The sequence below is a fragment of the Lepus europaeus genome, chromosome 6, assembly GCF_033115175.1.
Source record: "Lepus europaeus isolate LE1 chromosome 6, mLepTim1.pri, whole genome shotgun sequence".
Lineage (NCBI taxonomy): Eukaryota > Metazoa > Chordata > Mammalia > Lagomorpha > Leporidae > Lepus > Lepus europaeus.
In genome coordinates, this window is record NC_084832.1 from 55,007,101 (window position 1) to 55,031,881 (window position 24,781).

Genomic DNA, 24,781 nt, shown 5'->3' on the forward strand with positions numbered 1-24,781 from the left:
CCCCAGCACTTGCTGATCTGTTTTTGACAGACAGGTGGTCTTCAGCAGCCACAAGTATCTCTAAATCATATTTTACAGTATTTTGTTTTCTGAATATTTACTTGTATGTCTCTCCTTTTATGGCAGATAATATTCATTTCACTTTTATGACAGTGCTATAAATTTTTCAATTACATAATTTTTTTCAGGATCTGTAAACTATATTTATTGACTATGTACTGGGCACACCATATACAAGACAGGTAACATAGGGGCAGGTAAGAACTTGAAGAAATTAAATACACAGGCTAATTTTACCACTAATTCTAACTACTAGAGAAATACACGCAAAATTTGTACAAGTTATTCTTCATAATGAAATTTTGGTACCTGTCAAAGGACAATAACCTACACATATACTAAAATAAAAATATTTTAAAAATTGTGCTTAATGTCATAGAATTTCCCTAAAATGGGTTGGTAAAATCCTATGCAGGATTGGTCCTTACTATAGACATATTCCCCTTTAAAGATTGCTTGAGTAGTACGAATACTTTGACCTCATTGCCGAGAATCTGTCAACAACTACATGCACAGTTCCTCTAAGAAACATCACAGCATTTTCATTAGGTCTTTTTCTCCATCAAAGTCCACCTTATTTTTAGCAAGTCCTCTTCAAAGCCATTTATATGTCTTTTGTCTGATCATCTCCCTCAAGTTTCCTGATTCCATTTTTTAAACAATTTATAGTTCACGACTTGCTTTTTTAATCTCTCCTTCAGCTCTGCAGTCTCAAAGCTTGTTTTTTTCTTGGCAGCTTCTAATTTTTCTCTAGTTTTCACTTCACGTTCTGCAAATTCTGTTTCATGCTTATAGGCTCCTAATGTTAGCTGATGCGATGTTATTAATTGTTGTTAATAATTGTTGCATCATTGCTGTTGGATCTTGAAATATCATTTCATCACAGAACTCTGAAACCACTGTCTTTTTTCCCAGCATTGCATCCGTGTCTGATTGAAATAGTTTCAATAAATGATACAGGGTTACAGGTCTTTCATTAGGGTCAATAAAAAATATCTTGATGATTATTTAAATTCACTCCATCCTGTTTTGGTAATTTCATATGGAGGCTTAGTAACAACTCTTAAAGGATTGCCATAGCTTTCGTGCAATTTAAATTGGATTTTCTTCACATATGCCGACATATCCTCATTTCTATATGGCTTAACTACACCGTCCACTGAAGTGTGTGCCCATCTTCTTCTCTTTTCTTTCCAAAATATCAAGCGACATTACCAGAAACTATTGGTTTAACAATAATTACTCCCTTTACTCTCCCGCCAGAGTCAGGCCCAAATTCGGCCATTCTCTTGAACATATTGTCCCACGGAGAAGCCGAGGCTGCCAGTGAAAGAGCCTGGGGCCGGCGGGGTCGCCGCTCCCCTCGGAGGACCCGCTCCTCCCGCGGGCGCAGGCGGAGGCTTTCCTGCTAAGGGAAGGCGAGTCCCGGAGGCTTGAGGCGCTCAGCAGCCGCCAACCCTTCCATGCGGACGCCGACCCTGAAGGCCATTCAGCCCCGGCGCGGGAGGAGGGCAGAGCAGAAGCTCAATTACATAATTTTTAAGGTGAAAAAGAATTTAGATTATGCAAAAAATAAAAGTGTAAGTTCAACAAATAGTGCGGGAATAAGTAGATAAGCCATACATAAAAGAATGAAGTTAGAGACCTTGCTCACACCACACCTAAAATGAATTCAAAATTAGACCCAGACATGTGAGCTTAAACTACAAAACTTGTAGAAGAAAATGTAGTAAATTCTGCAACCTCGATTAGGCAATTGTTTCTTAGGGAGTTAAAAGCGCAAGAAGCAACATGGATAAGCAACTTCATCAAAAGTAACAACGTTGAGTTTTGTAGGAATAAAATTACTAGGTTAAATAATGGCTCTATGATTAACATCTTGAGGAACTGCCAAATTATTTTCCCAAGTAGCTATATATATAAATATATGACTTGTATGCCAAATATATGAAGCACCTTTACAACTCAATGATAAAGAGAAATAAACAACTAATGAGCGGGCAAAGGATACAAATAGCTATCTCCCCAAAGAAGATCTAGAACAGACCAATCAGCAAGCACAGGAATTGACGCTAGAAGTCATCAGAAACCAGGGAAAATAGGGAAAAGGAAACCACAGTGAGCTGTTACTTCATAACTCTGATGTCTGTCATCAAAAAGACATAACAAGCATTGGCAAAGTTGCAGAGAAATTGGAACCCTTTATTGAGTGCTGGTGGGACTGTAAAATGATGTAGCTACTTTGGAAAAACAGTTTGGCAGTTCCTCAAAATGTGAATCATAGAGCCATTATTTAACCTAGTAATTTTACTCCTACAGAACTCACGACATACGTCCACATAAACGTTCATACACGTATGCTCATAGCAGCATTGTTTAGAATAGCCAATGGGTACAATCAACACAAAGTTCTAACACTTGAAGAGCAGATACATTAAATATAGTAAATAAACATAAAGGAATGTTATTTGGCAATAAAAAGAATGAAGTACTGATACATGCTATGGTCTGAATGAGCCTTGGAAACATTGTAAGTGAAAGAAACCAGGAACCTGCAATAGGATTCCATCTATATGGAATTCCAGAATAGGCAACTTGTTAGCGACGTGAAGCCCATGACGTTCCTGGGGCTGAGGGATGTGTACGTGTTTGATGGGTTGTGGGAAGAAGGGGAAGCAGCGGCTAGTGGGGGATGGGCATGTCTTTCAACTGGATTGTGGTGATGGTTGCACAGCTCTGAATATACAAAAAAACATTAAATGGTGAATCACATTGCAATACAGCTGTTGCAAAATGTCATACAAGTAGTAAGTGGATACGATAACATTTGGGCAGAGTATAGCTATCGGAAATGCTGAGAAACTAAATTGGAGCCTGACGTTCCTCAGAGACTCTCAGGTACCACCCCGGAGACAAACTGTCCATGCTTCCTTTTTATTCTCTGTCGGGTGACTCACAGCCACAAGGAAATCAACTGAATTTTGACCTACACTGGTGGGTGCATTACTCAATCTGATTAAAAATATAAGAGCAAAATATAAGCTGGCGGCTGAGGTGCTGACAGTTGCAAAAGCAGCCATCTAAATACACACTGGACCACTGTCTGGCAGGCAGGAGCACATTTATGTCATCAGGCAGGTTGATGTGACACGTTGTGCCCTGAGTGCTTTCACCCATGAACAAACAGATGGATCTGCTTCTCATTCTATGTGGAGACAAAAGCCTGGGGGAGCCGGCCACATGCCTGGTACCCTCAGCTATCTCTGAACAATCAATGTGCCTCATAGGATTTCTGGAGAGTTGGTGCCAGTGTGATTCTGACTGTGACCGTCTATTCTCTTAAAACTACATGTTTAAAAGAATGGATTCAACATTAGAATCAGTTCACTGGGGTTCTGTATTTAACACTTGTATATTAAATAAGAACCTTGAATAAGTAATCGGGCTTTCTTGGAGAGCCTGCCTGGGACAACCAGCCCCTTCTCGGAACTGTGGAGCAGGCCCTGTGCACCTCACTGCCACGGCCAGCAAGCCGGGTGCCCCCACCTGCTGGGCCACAACGGATCCCACCAGGAGGAAAGATCTGATCCAGGCTGGGCCCATCAGGGATTGGAAATCTGGGATTAGGATTTAGAGTTCAGTTTATTTCTTCCCTGAAAGAATTTCTATTACATAGTAGGTTACTATAGATAATGTTAATTCTCCATGTATTTCTCTATATAAAATGGTGGGAATCTGGATGGCATAATCTTAGCATAAAGAAATGCTAAGTATTTGAGGAGATATGTTTACCCAGACTGGACATCACACAATGTATACACACACTGAAACATCACAAGGTACCCGATACCTATATTCACTGTATATGTATCTGTTATAATTCAAAAGTATCTTTTTTAAAACTAGGCTACATTTTATATGTGTGTTGTACCACAATAAAGAGAAAAGAATGCAAGCTAGACATTGCCAATGGGATTTGATTTGAGGAGTCCTCAAGGAAGCCCAAGACTGTGAGTGAGTACAGCAGGGTGTTGACCAGTTATGAGACACTGGGAGTGGGTTTGACTTCTCTGCCTATTTCCAATTCCCCAGCTGTATTCTTCCACGGGCTTAGAAGATCAAACCAGAATATATTTTCAAACACTCCCGCAAACCACACCAAACCAACCAAACCAAACCAACATGGCAGATTTTACCTGGAGCAGAGCAAGCTTGTGCACTCTCTGGGCGGAAGGAACTTTCCAGCAAAGTCTTTTCTCCTGGACTCCTTGTCCCCAGTGAGTGCTATCACTGCCGCTGGGCTGGCTTTCTTGGGCACAACCCATAGACCTGCGAGAGCTTTCGAGCTGGTTTGGTTTTAGGTTCCTTTGAGCACCTAATGATGAGGAGTTAGTGCGCCGAGGGTTAGGGAGGCCCGAGGGTTAGGGAGGTGCTGAGCAATTTCAGCTGGACAAAACGCTTGCTACCCGAGCAGCTGCCGCCAGTGGGAGGGGACGCCAAGTAGGCCAGCCCTTACAGGTGTTCCTAGAAGCTCAATTCAAGAAGAGGACAGGCATGCAGTATAGTTAGGATGTTTCCAGTTTCAAGTGTCAGGAAAGCTCAAAACACATCCTAGCAAGCGTAAGCACAAAGTGAACTTATTGGTTCTTTGGAGTTGGGAATTCCAGAAACCTTGGGTTTCAGGCACTGCTGGATTCAGGCTTAAAGAATAAAAAAAAATCAATTGCTCTCGGTCTCACTACTCAGCTGTCCTCTAGGCTCTTGGACTTTCCCACGGATGCTTCCTTGATTATTGGCATTAGCAATTTTAGGAAAGGAGGGAAGTTTTTCTCTCCCAGGATCTACACCAAGACTCTGAAAAGGACCCTGCCTCGGTCGCAGACGCACCTCCTCTGCCCGGGCCGCCCACACCTTCCGGGAGGGGATGTAAGGATATGCGACTGACAGCCTGGGAAGGTGGGAAAAGTTTGCAGTTGCTGCAAAGAAAGATTCTGGTCACAAGGAAATGACAGATGTCTTCTGTAGACGATGGTTGCACTTCAGGGTGAGGAATTGTACACTGGGGACATAAACGGGCCCAGCAGTTCTCCTGGGCAAGTCTCACGTAAGGCCAAACAAAGCTTCATAAAACACAGGCTGCTTAGTGACACGGTTTTAAACATCAGACAGGAATGCTTATTTTACTAAACACAGTATCAACAGCTCAATGGCTACAGTCTTTCTTGTTGTCTTATTTCTAGATCCAAACACAGTGCCTGCCTACCTGGGGAACTCAACAGATATTTGTTGAATTGGAATTTTAGAACAATAGCAGGAGAAGTTCCCATTAAGGGGCCAGTGTTGTGCCACAGTGCGTGAAGCTGCCCCCTTTGACTCCAACATCCCATATGAGCATTGGTTCAACTCCTGTCTGCTCAGTTTCCAATCCAGCGCTCTGCTGATGCGCCTGGGAAGGCAGCAGAAGATGACCCAAGTGCTTGGGCCCCTTCCACTCATGTGGGAGATCTGGATGGAGTTCCAGGCTCCTGGCTTTAGCCTGGCCCAGCCTGGGCTGTTTCAGCCATTTGAGGAGTGAACCAGTAGATGAATATCTCTGTGTCTCTCTCTGTAACTCTGGCTTTTAAAAAAGTGAGATAAATTTTTAAAAACAATTTTCCATGTAGACCAAGATTTAAAGAAATTGAAGCACAGAAAGATCATGGTGACACGTTTCGTTTTCATTTTGCCGTATGCCTTCAGTGAACTTGTACATGAAGGCTCAGCTTTAAATAACACCAGGACTCAGTTTTATATCATTTTTATTATGAATATCTGACAGATTTGTTTTTGTTAAGTTCTCAGACTTTTTGTCCCATCTCAAATGAAACATGTATAGGAGAACACGATGCAAACTGTAAAATTCTAGAGAACTGTAAGCCGGTTTTATTATTCAGAGCTCATTCTTGAGATAACATGAAAATTCTTAAAGAATCCTGGGGTATTATTAGTCTGCTGGATTCCCTGTCTGGCCCCCTTAAGAGAATTTATTCATCTGCTTTGCACTGGAGTCCAAACAGACCTGAAAGAACGTGGAGTGTAAGCAGGGGCAGATTTATTACCTAACATCTCCTGATCAAGAACTGGTGAATATTACTAATGTGAGGCGCTTTGATTTATCAACACATGTTACTGATACCAAATAGCTTTTCAATCTGTGTGGTTTCTTTTTTTAAGATTTCTTTATTTATTTGAAAGGGAGTTACAGAGAGGGAGAGAGGGAGAGAGGGAGAGAGGGAGAGAGGGAGAGAGGGAGAGAGAGAGAGAGTCTTCCATCCACTGGCTCACTCCCCAGATGGCTGAGTGGCTGGAGCTGGGCTGATCTGAAGCCGGGAGCCTGGAGCCTCTTCCAGGTCTCCCATGGGGGTGCAAGGGCCTGAGGACTTGGGCCATCCTCCGCTGCTTTTCCAGGCCACAGCAGAGAGCTGGATTGGAAGTAGAGCAGCCGGGACTCAAACTGGTGCCCATATGGGATGCCAGCACTGCAGGTGGCGGCTTTATCTGATACGACACAGTGCCGGCCCATAATCTGTTTTTAAGCATCCTCATCTCACATCTTAGACCAGCTCATTTCTCAAAGGGCCTGTGCTGGTTTCCCCCCAGTTTGTTGTCAGTGGATCTCAGCTGCACTAAGTTGAATTCCTCACCACTTTGATTCATCTCCCACGCCCATCTTTGATCTGTGCTTGGTCCTCACCTTATCTGCATCTGTGTTTGTTTGTTAATAAGGGACTCCTGTGAACCCACTCACCAACGGGAGAACTCACACACGGACGATTGCTTCCATCTTCTTTGTGTTCCTGCCTCATCCCCTCTGCCTCCTTCCGCTTGATGGGCACAAATTTGAATCTGGTTCTTATATTCCTTGATAGTTTTTATTATTATTTATTTATTTGAGAGGTAGAGTTACAGACAGTGAGAGGGAATGACAGAAAGGTCTTCTGTCCACTGGTTCACCCCATAATGGCCTCAATGGCTGGAGCTGCACCGATCTGAAGCCAGGAGCCAGGTGCTTCCTCCTGGTCTCCCAAGCGGGTGCAGGGTCCAAGCACTTGGGCCATCCTCCATCCTCCACTGCACTCCTGGGCCACAGCAGAGAGCTGGATGGGAAGAGGAGTAGCCAGGACTCGAACTAGCACCCACATGGGATCTGGCGCCACAGGTGGAGGATTAACCTACTGCGCCACAGCGCCGGCCCGATAGTTTATTTTTTAATTTTTATTTATTTATTTATTTTGACAGGCAGAGTTAGACAGTGAGAGAGAGAGAGAGACAGAGATAAAGGTCTTCCTTCCATTGGTTCACCCCGCAAATGACTGCAATGGCTGGAGCTGCACCAATCCGAAGCCAGGAGTCAAGTGCTTCCTCCTGGTCTTCCATGCAGTTGCAGGGCCCAAGGACTTGGGCCATCCTCCACTGCCTTCCTGGACCACAGTAGAGAGTTGGACTGGAAGAGGAGCAACCAGGACAGAATCTGGCACCCCAACCGGGACTAGAACCTGGGGTGCCGGCGCCACAGGTGGAGGATTAGCCAAGTGAGCCACAGCGCCAGCCAATAGTTTATTTTGTATCACAAATATGGGTATGCAAGATAATTGCGTAATCAGGGTTGGTGCTGCAGCATAGTGAGTTAAACCACCAGCTGTGATGCCTGCATCCCATATGGATGCAGGTTCAGTTCCCATCCAGCTTCCTGCTAATGCGCCTGGGAAAGCCTCAGAAGATGGCTCAAGTGGTTGGGCCCCTGCACCCAAGTGGAAGACCCAGAAGAAGCTCTTGGCTCCTAGCTTCAGCCTAGCCTAGCTCTGGCTGTTGGGGCCACTGGGGTGATGAACCAGTGGATGAAAGATCTCTGCCTCCCAGAGGAGAGACTCTGCCTCTCAAATAAATAAAATAAATATTTTTCTTAAATTGCAGAATAAGTGTGCAAACAGCACACTGATTGGTTTTTGATTTTTAGAGGAAGACTATTATCTTAGCCAGTTTGGGCTGTATAACAAAGTACCATAGACTGAGTGGCTTATAAATAACAACAACAAAAAATACTAAATTTCTGGGGGGGTAGAAGTCCAAGATTAAGGTACCAGTGTGGTCAGGTTCTGGGGAGGGCTCTCTACTGGGTTGCAGACTTTCATCGTCTTGCTGTATCATCATATGGAGGAAAGGGAAACAATAACTCTCTGTCTTCTTATAAAGGCATGGGTCCCTTTCATGAGGGCTCCACCCTAAAACCTCTCACAGGCACTACCTCGAAATCTTGTCACATTGGGATTAGGGAATTGGGGGGAATGCAGGCATTTAGCTCATTGCATATCCCCTGCTGTGTATGATTTTCTGAGAGTTTCTCCCCTTTGTTTCTAAGAGTCATTCATACTGCTGTCAGTAGCTATGATTTATTCCTCATCAGAGCTATATAATATTTCATCATGAGAATCCACCATAACTTGTTAATCTGCCTTCCTGGACATAAGGGTTTCAGCTTTCTCCTTTACTACTGTAATGACTATCACTGTGGAGGACATTTTCTTTTTCTTTTTTTTTTTTTTAAGATTTTATTTATTTTATTTGAGAGTTAGAGTTACAGACAGTGAGAGGGAGAGACAAAGATCTTCTCTTCATTGCTTCACTCTCCAAATGGCCGCAATGGCTGGAGCTGCGCCGATCTGAAGCCAGGAGCCAGGTGCTTTTTCCTGATCTCCCATGTGAGTGCAGGCGTCCAAAGACTTGGGCCATCCTCCACTGCTTTCCCAAGCCATAGCAGAAAGCTAGACTGGAAGAGGGGCAGCTGGGACTAGAATCAGTGCCCATATGGGATGCCGGTGCCGCAGGCGGAGGATTAACCCACTGCACCACGGCGCCGGTCCCTAGAGGACATTTTCACAAGGGACTGTGGTGCACATCTGCCTAACTCTTCAGCTTATAGCTAGGAATGGAACGTTAGGCCAATTGTAGGCTGTGGGAATACTCAACTTTGCAAAATAATGCTAGATTATTTTCCAAAGCAGGTGTAGCAATGTATAAGATAGCATAAGCTATCTTGCTCATCTATCTTCTTCAGCACTTACTGTTGTAGGAGTTGTTAATTTTCTGCCAATCAAATGGATATAAATTGGTATCTCCTTATGGTCTTAACTTGCATTTTTTGAATTAGTTATGAGGAATTCAATACATGGAACTGGAAAAGAATTGTTATCTATATGAAAAATAAATCAGATTTCTACCGTACATCAGACATGCAAATCAGCTCCAGATGGATTAAGGGCTCAAATATCTAAAGCAAAACATTAAGATTCTGGAAGAGAGTATGGATGAATTCCTTCAGATCATGGGGGTAGGAAAGTATTCCTTAAACATCGGACACAAAGAAGCCCACCGTAAGAACACACCTGTGATGAATGTAACTACATTAAAATTAACAACCTGTGTTCATCCAAAGACTTGTTTAAGAAGGTGAAAAAGACAAACCACGAAGGAAGAGGAGATGTATCATGTTTAACAGAATCTGTGTAAGAATATTTTAACATCTCTTACAAATCAATAAGGCAAGGATGTAAATCAATGTAGAAAAACGAGCAAAGGACATAAATGGACATTTCACAGAAGAACACTTCAGGTCAGCACTTAAATGGCAAGGCAATCTCAATTTTAAAATGCACCCTTAGAGGGGAAATAGGATACAATGGGATACTTTACAAACATAGTTACCATGATCTTACCACTCTAGGTTGAAAGAAAACTAGCATTAAAAAAAAGAGGCAAAATACAACCTTAGACATTCACCCAATATATCAGGAAAGTAGAATACTTGCCAACATATTTTAAGTTTACTCTGATTTTGCTTGTTCCTGGTGCACTATCAATTGTTGACCCTCAATAATGGTGAATTGATTGATTGGCTGTGCCTGGTATTCTATAAGCCTCACTTTGATTTCTTTAGACTTGGAACAGATGGGCACATACTTTCAAGACATTCATAAACATTAGAGAATATGATCTCTCTCTGAACTCCACGCCCTGTTGGCTATAAGAATAAAGCATCCACTTGAAGGAAGAAATCAGATTTAATCTAAAAGGCATGGTATAGCTATGCAGCGCTCAGACCCTTGTGGCTGAAAACAAAGTGCTTAGTCGGCATTGCTAGGGCAAATCAGAGCAGAAGAGAGGGTGGGAATGTCCCCAGGCCACTGCACCTACTGATCTCGAAATCAGTTGAATGTGCTTTTATAAGACAGGCACCACATTGTAAGGTGCCCTCAGAGGACACTGGTTTAATAAAGAGAACATTCTAGAAGTCTCACTTCTTTTGTATCAGACTGTTAAAATGTGAGCTCATGGTATGGTATGTATTTTACTCAGGAAAACAGCCCGACACATAAGTATTTCTGGATGTTGGTCAATAGCAGACTATCTAAACAAAATTGTTGGTATGATAATACTGCCTTCCATCTTCTGCAGATAGCTACACCATAATTTGATATATGATCTTCGTGGAAGTTACATGAAAATATCTGAAAAACTTAGGATTTTATATTGTATATTGTATTTGTAATTTATATTGATGCCAGCAATCTAACATCTATGCATTTATCATAAGGAATCAATCCTGGATGGGGCTTAAGTTGTGATTCCTTGAATGGTAATAATAGAAAAATCAAAATTTTGAAAATTGGGAAATTTTTACCCATTTTAATTAAATTTTTAGTCCACTTTTATTAACTTTTTACCTTGTTAAAATACAGTTTGCACACACACCTATGAAAATAATGAGAAACAATACTTATTTATCTTCCCCCCCAAAGAAACCTTTTATTTAAGGAATACAGACTTCATGCATTTTGTAATTATACCTTTAGGAACACAGTGATTCTTCCCACCATACCTGCCCTCCCACCCACTCTCCCACCCCTCCTCCTCTTCCCTCTCCCATTCCTAGTCCCATTCTCCACTAAGATCCTTTTTTGATTAACTTTATACACAGATCAGCTCTATACTAAGAATTCAACAATTTGCATGAAAAAAAAAAAACCAAAAAACAAAAACCTAAAACCAAAACCCAAACAAATAAAAAACTCTTTTCTTCAACAGTTGAGACAAGGGCTATTCAAAGTCATTGAAGTTAATTTCAAAGTCTTGAAGTTAATTTCACTTTTTTTTTTTTTTAAGAAACTTAATTTGACAAAGCACCCAACAATGATACACCTTTTGGGAGCACTTAGACATAGTTATAACACAACTCTTTGAGGAAAGAGATCCTGCATGGGAAGTTGGTGCACAGTGACTCCTGTTTTTTTTTTTTTTTGGACAGGCAGAGTTAGACAGTGAGAGAGAGAGAGAGAGACAGACAGACAGACAGGTCTTCCTTTTTCTGTTGGTTCACCCTCCAATGGCCGCTATGGCTGGCGCGCTGTGCCGATCTAAAGCCAGGAGCTTCTTCCTGGTCTCCCATGCGGGTGCAGGGCCCAAGGACCTGGGCCGTCCTTCTCTGCACTCCTGGGCCACAGCAGAGAGCTGGACTGGAAGAGGAGCAACCGGGACAGAATCCGATGCCCCAACCGGGACTAGAACCCCGGGGTGCCAGCACTGCAGGAGGAGGATTAGCCTAGTGAGCCACAGCACCGGCTCCTGTTGTTAATTTAACAATTAACACTCTTATGTATGATGTCAGTGATCACCTGAGGTTCTTAATGTGCGCTGCCTAGGCCATGGAAGCCTTTTGAATCCATGAACTGTCTCAGTATTTAAACAAGGCCATAAGCAAACTGGAAGGTCTCTCCTCGCTTCAGAGAAAAGTACCTCCTTCTTTGATGATCACTTCTTTCCATAGAGTTCTCACCTACCAAGGTCCTTCCTGTAGAACATTTTTTGTCACAGTGTCTTGGCTTTCCATGCCTAAAATGCACTTGTGGACTTTTCAGCCAGACCAGAATGCCCTAAGAGCTGATTCTGAGGTCAGAGTGCTATTTAAAGCAATTGTCATTCTATGACTCTGCTGTGTGGACTGCTTCCCATGTTGCAGAATTCATTCCTTTTAATTCTATCTATTATTATTACCCTTAATCCTATCCATGTGATCACTTTAATAGGTATTTTTACCACCCAGCATAAGGGGATTTGGGATCCCATGGCAAGTTTTAAAACTATACCCTTAGAAGTAAGTCTGTAGGAATATATGCAGAACTATACAGCTTTACAGTTACAAACTTCATGCACTTCATAATTACAACTTTTATTTTTTTGACAGGCAGAGTTAGACAGTGAGACAGAGAGAGAGAGACAGAGAGAAAGGTCTTCCTGTTGGTTCACCCCCCCAAATGGCTGCCATGGCTGGCAAGCTGCGCTGATCCAAAGCCAGGAGCCAGGTGCCTCCTCCTGGTCTCCCATGTGGGTGCAGGGCCCAGGCGCTTGGCCCATCCTACACTGCCTTCCGGGGCCACAGCAGAGAGCTGGACTGGAAGAGGAGAAACCAGGACAGAATCCGGCGCCCCAACTGGGACTAGAACCTGGAGCACCAGCGCCGCAGGAGGAGCATTAGCCTAGTGAGCTGCGGCGCCGGCCACAATTACAACTTTAGAAACATGGTGATTCTTCCCACTGTGCCCACCCTCCCACCCCTCTTCCTCCTCGCCCTCTTACTTCCACTCTTATTTTTGCTGAGATCTATTTTCAATTGACTATACACACATATGTTTAATTCTATGTTGATTAAAGTGTTCAACAAATAGTATAAAAACAACCAAAAATGGGGCCGGCGCTGTTGTGTAGCAGGTAAAGCTACTGCCTGCAGTGCTGGCATCTCAAATGGGCGCTGGTTCGAGTCCTAGCTGCTCCACTTGGGCCCCTGCACCCATGTGGGAGACCCAGATGAAGCTCCTGGCTCCTGGCTTTGGATTGGCACAGCTCTGGCTGTTGCTGCCAATTGGGGAGTGAACCATTAGATGGAAGATCTCTCTCTCTCTGCCTCTCCTCTCTCTGTGTAACTCTGACTTTCAAATTAATAAATCAATCTTAAAAACTGTTCTTCAACAGCCAAGACAAGGGCTGTCAAGTCATTGCTTCTCAAAGTGTCAATTTCACTCCTACAGATATCATATTAGGTGCTCTATTAGTTATCACAGGTCAGGAAGAACATAAGGTATTTGTCCCTTTGGGACTGGCTTATTTCACTAAGTGTGACGTTTTCCAGATTCATCCATTTTGTGTAGTATTCCATAGAGTACATATCCCATAATTTTTTTTATCTAGCCTTCAGTTGACAGTCATTTAGGTTGATTCCATGTCTTAGTTATTGTGAATTGAGCTGCAGTAAACATGGAGATGCATATAGCTCTTTTGTTTACTGATTTCATTTCCTTTGGGTAAATTCCCAGGAGTGGGATGGCTGGGTCATATGGTAGGTCTATATTCAGATTTCTAAGGTATCTCCAAACTGTCTTCCATAGTGGCCTTACCGGTTTGCATTCCCACCAACAGTGGATAGTGTCCCTTTTCCCCCCACATCCTCGCCAGCATTTATTGTTTGTTGATTTCTGTATGAAAGCCATTTTAACTGGGGTGAGGTGAAACCTCATTGTGGTTTTGATGGGTAGTGATCCTGAGCATTTTTTCATGTGTCTGTTGGCCATTTGGATTTCCTCTTTTAAAAAATGTCTGTTTAAGTCCTTTACCTATTTCTTCACTGGGTTGTTTGTTTTGTTGTTGTGGAGTTTCTTGATCTCTTTATATATTTGGGTTATTAATCCTTTATCAGTTGAGTAGTGTGCAAATAATTTCTCCCATTCTGTCAGTTGCCTCTTCACTTTTCTGAGTGTAGCAACAATATTTAAAGATATGAAAACTGATCGTATGTGGATTATAGGTTATAAACAGTATACAGGGTATGATCCTATCTGAAATACATGCACCAATGTATGCCTGAAACAAGCTCAACCAAGGGGGAGAAGAGAACAGGCAGCACAGATGACAACTCCAGGAAGGCTATGGAGGACAGAGTGTCAAGTAGAAGAGTGAAAAAGCACACAGGAAGACATTGAGGAGGGGCTGATGCTGTGGCATAGTGGGTAAAGCTGTTGCCTGCAGTGCCAGCATCCCGTACGGGCGCTGGTTTGAGCCCAGTTGTTCCACTTCTGATCCAGCTCTCTGCTATGGCCTGGGAAAGCAGTAGAAGATGGCCCAAGTTCTTGGGTCCCTGCACCTGCATGGGAGAGCTGAAAAAAGCTCCTGGCTCCTGGCTTCAGATCAGCTCAGCTCTGGCCATTGTGGCCATTTGGGGAGTGAACAAGCAGATGGAAGACCTCTCTGTCTCACTGTCTCTGCCTCTATGTAACTCTGCTTTTTAAATAAAATAAATAAATCTTAAAAAAAAATACATTGGAGAAAACTGGCTTGAAGGAATTAAAAAATGTAAGCTTAGGGGCCAGCATTGTGGGGTAGAGGGTTAAGCCTCCACTTGCGACACCAGCAACCTACATTGGATCGCTGGTTCGAGTCCCAGCTATTCCACTTCCAATTCAGCTTCTTGCTGGTGGGTGTGGGAAAGCAGTGTATGATGGCCCACGGGCTTTGGTCCCTGCCACCTAGGTGGCAGACCAGGATGGAGTTCCTGGCTCCTGTCTTTGGCCTGGCTTTTCCAGGCATTTGGGGAGTGAACTAGTAGATGGATGATTCTCTCTCTCCTTTTCTCTCTTTCACTTTCTCTTTCAAATAAACATTTTTTTTTTTAAAGCAAGTTTGCATGAACTTTCAAAGGAGGAAAGTAGTGAAGGTTATATCTGGAAAATGAAAAGCACCAGATCCAGTGGTGAGAGTCTGCTGATAATTACATGTACTGGATCTATCTAGGACTCCACGTTTCTGGGCACCTACTATGTGCCAGAGTGCTACAGTCATGTCTTATTATATATTCCTCTCTGTAACCCTGAAGTAAGTGACCGTGGAAAGATCAGGTGGCCAAGGTCACATAGCTACCACTGAGTGGAGCTGGAATTCTGAGCCAATAAAGTAGTGCTTTTGAATTTAAGCCTCAACAGGGGAGGTTTAGGTTATATTAGCTTACAAATATCTCAAAAACAAACAAACAAACAAACAAACCCTGTCTGTTAGGCTGTCTCTAAAGATGAAATTGTATTTATGAAAAATCAGGTGGAAACAGCAGACCCTATGCAGACAAACACTGAAGGTGGATTTGTAGCATGTATGCTAATGAACCACTGAATATGTAACAGGCTTTTGTGCAAATGAGGAACACTCCTTCTGGTATGCCTTGTTCAAGGTAACAATGTATTTTTTTTGTTTTCAAATATTTATTCATTTATTTTTTTTAAAAAGATGTATTTATTTATTTGGAAGGCAGAATTTCAGAGAGAGAGAGAGAGAGAGGAGAGAAAGATCTTCCATCTGTTAGTTCTTTCCATTGATGGCCTCAACAGCCAAGGCTGGGCCAGACCAAAGCCAGGAGCCAGAAGCCTCTTCCAGGTCTCCCATGTGGATGCAGGGTCCCAAACATTCGGGCCATCCTCTGCTGCTTTCTCAGGTGCGTTAGCAGGGAACTGGATCAGAAGTGGAGCAGCTGGGGTTCAAGCTGCTGCTCATATGGGATGCTGGTATCACAGGCAAGGGGTTTAACCCACTACCCTACAACACCAGCCCTAAAGATGGATTCTTACATTATATTCTTATTTTGATCACTTAGAATTCCTACAATCATTAAAATACATATTCTTTTCCATATCTATTTATAATGTCCACAACTAATATATGGACAATATATGTTGAATTTCCACAAACAGAAATCCACCCCCCCCATTTCAAATTGGGTATCCAGTGTAGCAGTTAAGATGCTGCTTGGTATGCCTGCACCCCAGCCTGGGTTTGAGTTCTGGCTCTGCTCTTGATTCCAGCTAATGCAAACCCTGGGAGGTAGCAAGTGATGGCTCAGGTAGTTGTCCCTGCCCCCACATGGGAGACTATGATTGGGTTTCTAATTTCTGGCTTCAGGCCTGGCTGTTGCAGGCATTTAGTGAGTGAACCAGTGAATGGGAGTGTTCTTTCTCCCTCTCAAATAAATAAAATAACCTGCCTTATCAAATTTTTCTAAATATTTGATTAAGTCAGCAGTCCAGTAGACAAACCCCTCTCCTAAGTGGGTCAAACACACACTAAATAACACAAAGATCATACAGAGGTATTCTTACACTTAGCTCCTTTTGCCTATAATGTTTTCGAGATTCATCTATATTGCAGCATGCATCAACACTTTGTTCTGGCACTGAGCAGTATTTCACAGTGTGGATGTACCAGGATTTGCATATTTGTTCAGTTGTTAATGGTCACTTAGTTTCCAGTTTGAGGCTTTTAGGAATAAAACTGCTGTGGGCATTCATGTATAGCTTGCCCTTGGACAGAGGCTTTTATTCTTACTCTGTTCTTACTCTCACACACTCTCAGAGTAATTTACTTGGAGGTACACTAATTTGATCTGATTTTCTGCCTTTTTCCTAAAGTTGCAGTGATCTTATCAGATTCTAAACGCTGAAAACAAAACAGATTTGACCTTCTGTGGTTTCCAGATCTGTGTCAGCAGCGATCAGTTCTTTGTTGAGAATTCAATTTGATTCTTTTTTTTTAAAGATTTATTTATTTATTTGAAAATCAGAGTTACACACAGAGAGGGGAGGCAGAGAGAGAGAGGTCTTCATCCTCTGGTTCATTCCCCGCATATGGTGACAATGGCCGGAGCTGCGCTGTTCTGAAGCCAGGAGCCAGGAGCTTCTTCTGGGTCTCCCACATGGGTGCAGGGGCCCAAGGACTTGGGCCACCTTCCAGTGCTTTCCCAGGCCACAGCAGAGAGCTAGATAGGAAGAGGAGCAGCCGGGATTCGAACCAGCGCCCATATGGGATGCCGGCGCTTCAGGTCAGGGTGTTAACTCACTGCGTCACAGCGCCGATCCTGGATTTTTTTTTTTTTTAAAGATTTATTTATTTGAAAGGCAGAGTGACAGAGAGAAAGAGGGAGAGGAAGATACAGATAGAAACATCTAAAGCTTCCATCCACTGGTTCATTCCCAAAATGGCCACAATTGGCCAGGGCTGGACCGGGCCAAAGCCAGGAGCCTGGAACTGCATCTGGGTCTCCCATGTGGATGGCAATGGCCCAGGTACTTGGAGGATCTTCTGCTGCTTTCTCAGGTGCATCGGCAGGGGGCTGGATTGAAAGTGGAGCAGCTGGGACTTGAACCGGTGTTCATATGTTATGTCTGTGTCTCAGGCTGTGGCTCAACACTCTGCATCACACCACCAGCCCCCTGGTTTGAGATTTCAATTGAAAATACATCACAGCCTTGTGAGTGATTAATGACAATGAATCATTTGGAGATGTTCTTTGCTAGGAGGTAAAGGGCTGAATGAATTCTCTCCTTTGGGCTATTTCGCATTTTGGAGCAGTAAGACTGTGTGACCGGTTATTACACAATCCTGCTGTGACAGCCAGGCCCCTCTACCATGTTGTTGAGTACACAGCTGGTGCTGATGAGTTTTATCTTCATACAATCACTGCTTTTTCTGGAGTTGTTTTATTCACATGTAGGTTTGTTTTTGTTTTTTCACTCATCACATGGATTGTCAAAGGACTCATATAGTAACAAATGTAAAATGCTTTTTACGGTTGCGTTTCTATATGTTTTCTATTGGCTTTTTTCTTACAGGTCCCACAGCGAACACACAGATGCTCAGAGACTCATCCGTCCAAGGAAGATAATTTATACCACTGGTTCTCAAAGCGTGGGCCAGCAGGCGCTTCAACTGGGAGCATGTCAGACACGCAGCTCCTCGGGCCCCTCTGCAGGTGTGTCCTAACACGTGGCTTCCGAGGTTTACTCTGGTTTGAGAAACACTCACTCACATAGTATATGCTGATGTGGAGCTGCCTCCAGGCCAGAGGTGCTACAAAGCCATCTTTGCTTGCTGGAAACAAGAAGAGTCCGGATTCAAAGGGATGTTCCCCCCTTCCCTAAGACATTCCATCAGCTGCTATTCTCCAAGGAGTCTTTTTCCCACTTTGTGAAGTTCGAAAACAAAATCCTGGAGCCAGCGAGGCTCATGTGTGTTGCGGATGCTTGGAAGCACAGCTGTGGTGGTTGGGCCATGTTTAAGGAGAGGGCCTGGAGGTTCTGTACACACGTGGACTTCTCTCCATTCAACACGGTGCTGGAAGTTTTCCATCTCTCCCCCTGTCTCTGAACTCTGTCTTCCAAATAAATCTTAAGACAAACAAATCAGTGGAACACCCTGTGTCCAGTCTTCAGAAAGTCATGCTTCCCAGTTCCACATCCACAGTCATGTCCCCAACTGGCAACTCCAAACCAGAGCAGGTGTTCCTCTGTAATAAACCCTGGGTGGTGGGAATGGGAGGCAGTGCAGGTGGAGGTAGGAGAGGACAAAAAGGGAGGTGGTGCAGGTGGAGGTAGGAGAGGACAAAAAGAATCAAATGAGAGTTTGGCCCATTCTGAAGACTCTGAGGTCTCTGCATACCTTCTTTCCTTTTCTGACGGTGGCAATGATCTCTTGCATTATCAGCTGTTTAGTTTGATTGTAGCGTAATAACATTGCGTGGTGTGTTTGAGCTAGGTGGCCTTTATCTGAGGAGGCTTCACGAATACCTCTTCTAAAACAAGCACCTGAGTTAATCATCCTCCTTGGGACAAGGGAGACTTTTTTTTTTTTTTTTTTTAATAGAGTTAGACAGTGAGAGAGAGAAAGATCTTCCTTCCATTGGTTTACCCCCAAAACGGCCGCCATGGCCGGAGCTATGCCGATCCGAAGCCAGGAGTCAGGTGCTTCTTCCTGGTCTCCCACGCAGGTGCAGGGGCCCAAGGACTCAGGCCATCCTCCACTGCCCTCCCAGGCACAGCAGAGAGCTGGACTGGAAGAGGAGCAACCGGGACTAGAACCTGACGCCCATATGGGATGCCGGCGCCGCAGGCAGAGGATTAACCAAGTGAGCCACGGCGCCGGCCCAAGGGAGACATTTGTATTTGCTTCTCACAAAGCATTACAAAGCCTGTCTCCACATCTAGAAGTGGCAGAAGGAGCCCGCATGCCAAGGGGCTGGATATCCTCAGAAGGGAGGGCTACGTGCAGATTTGGCCTCCAAAGCCGACTTCCTGGGGTGAGCTTTGGAAACCCAATTAGCATCTCAGTTTACCAGGGTTGGTGACAAGTGTTCTTCCGTCACTCACCAACAATGTAGGGCAGCAAGAGAAAGGCATGGTGACTGAAAACTCACCGGAAGGTGCTTTGCTTTTTATGGTAAAAAAAAACTTACACCTACCATGTCTCCTGCCTTTCTACTCTTAGTTATTTACCCAGGAGAAAAAAAAAATCTTCATCCTTGCACATTAGCATCATTTGTAATAGCCCCATCTGGGCACAGCCCAAATGTCCATCGGCAGGTGTACAGATAAATACATTGTGGTCTATCCAGACAACGGACTGCCATGAGAGAGGAGTAAAATGATACGCAGCAGGATGGAGAAATCTCTAACTAATTGTAAGAGACTGCATGATTCATAATTCAATTTACATGAAATTCTAGAAAATGCAAAGTAATTGAGTGACAGAAAGGGTGCCAGCCGTAGCCTGGGAGTGGAGAAGGGACAGGAAGGCGTGGGAAAGGATTACAGTGGGGCAGGAGGAAACCCCTGGAGGGGGCTGGGGTCACTGTCTCGTGATCCTTTGTCAAACTGACCAGGGTCTCTGCTCTAGATCTGTGCTGCTTGTATGTCAATCGCACTCAAGGAAACCTGCAGAAAAGTCACTCTGAAGTGATTTGTTCTTCTTAGAGCTCCTTTGCCTTCTCTGCCAGGCTGAGCCTGCGTCAAGGAGGGCCCTTCCCTTCGGAATATTCCATTTGCATTCAACTCTCACTGGTTAGGAATCACTGGTGGTTTCCGCCAGGAAGCAGACGCAGTAGCAGGAGTCAGGGAGGCAGTGGGAAGGGAGTCACCTGGGGAGTCAGGCAGATGCCGAACAGAGCACTGTCGCCCATTAGCTGGGCCATATCAGGGGGATGTTTTGCTTTTCTTTCTGTTTTTTTTTTTTTTTAAGATTTATTTATATTTATTTGAAAGTCAGAGTTACACACAGAGAGAAGGAAAGGCAGAGAGAGAGAGAGAGAGAGAGGAGAGAGAGGAGAGAGAGGAAGGAGAGAGAGAGAGAGAGAGTCTTCCATCTGCTGGTTCACTCTCCAAATGGCCGTAATAGCACCAGGAGCCAGGAGCTTCTTCCAGGTCTCCCATGCGGGTGCAGGGGCCCAAGCAATTGGGCCATTTTCTACTGCTTTCCCAGGCCACAGCAGAGAGCTGGATTGGAAGTGGAGCAGCCAGGTCTCAAACTGGTGCTCATATGGGATGCTGGCACTGCAGGCGGCAGCTTTACCCGCTACGCCACAGCACCAGACCCTGTTTTGCTTTTCAAATCACACTTTTCTCCTGTGTAAAATGGAGATCCCAATACTGACGTGGTCAGTTTATCAAGAGGACAGAAAGGGCATGTAAAGGTTTGGATATGGGTAAGAAGTCAGGGTCGCTCTTCTTCCTTCCTATAGACTGTGCAGGGACACCTGTTTGCCAGAGAAATCCTGGGGAGGGGCAGTGCACCCTCAGGATTCGCATGCCCACAGCCTCCCAGGGTGCAGGGAGTGAGACGCAGCCTCTCTCCTCCCTTCCCCCACCGTGGCCCGGCCCGTCTGGGACTGCTCCATCAGGCATCACGGGAGGCCTGTCATCTACTGGGAGTCCCAACACAGCCCCTGGGCATCCTGTGGGCTCCTCCCTGGCCTCATCCTCTCACAACGTGAGCAAGTTCAGGTCCCAGCTCAGTGGCTCCCAGGCCACATCAGCCCCCGCCAAGCTCCCTGTCCTGCTCGTCCCCTGGACCCATAGGTGTCCCTCTCTCAGGGCGGAGACACGCAGGTGTCCTAAGTCTGGCCCTGCCAGCTCCTCATCCCCTAACGCAGTCCTAGCATCTCACGGCAGCCCTGGCTCACACAGCAGACGGCAGACCTTCTCTGCTAAGTGGCAAGATAGCTCCCTGCCCAAGGAGAAACGTATGTGAAGCTCCGTGACATCCAGGAGATGAGTTCATACCACTTTATACATATTGAGTTAATATTGTAAATTTCTTATAAAGTCAACCAGTGGAAACCTTAGACACATTTAAGAACTCATGGTGTACTTAAAAAGATGTGTTCATGTATTTGAAAGTCAGAGTTAACAGAGAGAGGGAGGGAGAGAGAGAAGGAGAGAGATCTTCCATCTGCTGGTTCACTCCCCAGATAGCAGCAATGGCCAGGGCTGGGCCGGACTGAAGCCAGGAGCCAGGGGCTTCAACAGCATCTCCAACATGGATACCGGGACACATGCACTTGGGCACTGCACCTCATCCCTCGTCAGCGAGAGACAAGGTCACACCAGAACATCACGTTAGGTAGTAAGAGACCGCAGCAGGCTCTGGGACAGCAAATGGAATGCAGCCAGAATGCTCAAGGGATTAAGGGTTTAACTAAGAGATAACTCAAGGGACCAAGGGTGCAAGCCTTTTTCGTGACTCTCGGACAAGAATCAAGATGAACGCAGAAGTGGACTTACAAGTATGCACAAGATACAGGGTTGTTAATGGCAGTCTTATGACAAAGATGGGAAGGCACTTGGCCATCCAGCAACGTGAAGTGGACAAATACATCATGTTATGGTCTTTCAGTGGACTTCTCTTTGGCAGCAAAACCCAATAAACTGCATTTGTGTGTATCATTGTGCATAAAACACAATGAATGAAAATAAGGCATGTTGCAGCATGAAATTTATGGACATTTAAAAGCCACATAAAAAATAGCATAAATATAGTTTAGGTGTAAAGACATGGACTGGGAAATTGCTTAGCAAATTTGTGGCTGTGATTGTCTCTAGGGAGAGAGGGGAATCGGACTGGGACAGATGACCGAGATTTCAAGTTTATCTGTATTGTTCTAGTTCTCTCATTAAGCCTATGAGAATATAGTCAATTTAATTACTTATTAGGGAAATGTACATTAAAGCTAAAGTAAGGAAGAGGAAGAGGAGGAGCATGAGGAGGAGGGGAGGAGGAGGAGGAAGAAGAGAAGACTCTAGTAAGCTCTCAGTCCACACTCATGCGAACAGTTAAAATGAGCAAACGAACAACATGAAATGTTGACACAGATACGGATCAACCGGAACTCAAACTCTCATACTCATTGTAAAACTGGAAGGATGGGGCCAGCGTTGTGTTGTACTGTGTTAAGCTGCAGCCTGCAATGCATACAGGTACAGATTCATGTCCCAGCTGCTCCACTTCTGATCCAGCTCCATGCTAATGGCCTGGGAAAAGCAGCAGAAGATGATCCAAGTGTTTGGGCCTCTGCCACCCACATGGGGGACCTGGAAGAAGCTCTTGACTGCTGGCTTTGGCCTGGCCCAGCTCTAGCCATTGCAGCCATTTGGGGAGTGAGCCAGCAAATGGAAAATCTACCCTGCCATCTCCCTCTCCCTCTAACTCTTTCAAATAAATAAATCTTAAAAACAAAACAAAACAAAACAAAACAAAAAACCCTGGAAGTATATTTGAAAACTGAACATATGCACATCTTGTGATTCTGAAATTCCACCTCTAGGTCTAAATGCAAGAGAAATGATTATATTATCTAAAGAAATCTATAAAGATGTTCATGGAAGCTTTATATTCACCAATGACCAGAGCTAAGCATGACAATTTTGTATTCCTAGAAATAATATACCACAAATATTCTTAACCATGTACACAGGAGACAGGCACAAGAATATTCCCCTCAGCATTATTTACAGTAGCAACAAACAACTCAAATGTCTACCAGCTGCAACAGACACGGAAGAATCCCATGGATATTATATGAAGCAAAGAAGGCGGACAGAAAAAATATATACACAGCACAATTTTGTTTGAGGAATTCTGGAAGAGGCAAGACTGATTCTTGATGACAGAATTCAGGACAGGAGTTGTTAGTGAGTGCTATTGATTGGAAAATGGCATAGGGAAGGGCTGGTGCCGTGGCGCAGGTTAATCCTCTGCCTGCAGCACTGGCATCCCATATGAGTGCCGGTTCGAGTCCTGGCTGTTGCACTTCTGATCCAGATCTCTGCTATGGCCTGGGAAAGCTGTAGAGCATGGCCCAAATCCTTGGGCCCCTGCACCCGTGTGGGAGACCTGGAAGAGGCTCCTGGCTTTGGATCGGCACAGCTCTGGCCATTGCGGCCATTTGGGGAGTGAACCAATGGAAAGAAGACCTTTCTCTCTGTCTCTCCCTCTCACTGTCTGTAACTCTACCTCTCAAATAAATAAAATATTTTTAAAAAATGGCACAGGGAGTCTTCTGGGGAGATGATAATACACTTCATGTGGATGGTAACCACACAGGTGGAAAGGTGGGCGAGAACTTTCCAAGCTGTCTTGTATACTTCATTTACAGAGTAACTCAAAAAAGCAAACGTGATACAACAGTAGTGCGCTAATTCTTGGTGACAGATACACAGAATGTTATCACCTAATGCTCTAATAAAACATGCTTGCAGTTAGGAAAGAGAGGGGGCAGCAGTCCTTTGTCACAAAGGTGGCCCTGTTCCAGAGGAGGGCGCACTTTGGCTCGGGGGCCCGGGTGCTCCAACAGGTTCCCTTTCAGTGGAGGTGTGGAGGACAGGAGCCAAACAACCTCTCTCAGACGAGACAAGGCGCCCTTCACTGTCACTGTCTCAGTACATTGCCACAGGTGCTGGAAGGCCGGATTGTTTGCTAGGCTCATTTGAAGATACTTTGCACCTGGGCCTCAGCTCCCAGACTGGCTCCTGCTCTGTTAGCTTGGGCAGCACCAGTAGGTAGTGCGGGCAAGGAGAAGAGAGTGAGGGTAGGGAGGGAGAGAAAGCAATAGCAAGCATTGGAAGAGGCGTGGGGAAATGAGAAGCAACAAACACCTTGACAGACGCAGGTGCCCTGCCCTGCTGTTCCAAGGGGCTGGGTTATCTGCTTTGCTCCCACGGTTAGCTGCTCAGCTCCCCACCCAACTGCAGGTCTTGCCCGTGCACCGGGGGCGTGGGGGAGCCCACAGTGGCTCTGAAACCAGACAGACCTGCTCTTTATCCCTGCGCGACTGCCCAGCTGCTTAACCGGTCGTGCGCCTCAGTTTTCTCAAGGGCAAAGCAAGGGGGCAGTAGTTCTGGCTCTGGGCTGCTGTGGGCGCGGGAACGGGTGCCTGCCTGGTGCTGACGCCCAGGGGGCCTTCGATAACCTGGGCAAGAATCCTCGCTCCTCCCCGAGGCCAGCGTGAGCATCGGAGCCTCTCGCAGCGCCGTCAAACGGGGCGTCCATGCTGGCCACTGGGCACCGGAGATGCGCCTAGAGCGAACTGTGCCCTGTATTCAGTTTTGAATCGCTCTGCACCTACACGCCCATCTGTGGCTTGTGGCCTCCATATCGGCCTGCGCAACACCTCGGGCGCTCGCCTAGACGCGAGTCTCTCGCCAGCGTGGACACTGGAGCCCGCACCGGGCTCCAGGGGCATCTACGCGGTCATCTCCTTCCCGCACGTGAATCAAAGCTGGGGCTGGCGGGAGCTGCTGTGCTCCGGGCTGGGCACGGAAAAGGAGCG

General features: G+C 45.0%; 1 pseudogene; it reads right to left on the minus strand.

Moving 5' to 3' along the window:
* Positions 1-664: 664 nt before the first annotated feature.
* LOC133762322 (YEATS domain-containing protein 4-like) lies at positions 665-1,357 on the minus strand (annotated as a pseudogene).
* Between the last annotated feature and the right edge of the window lie 23,424 nt (positions 1,358-24,781).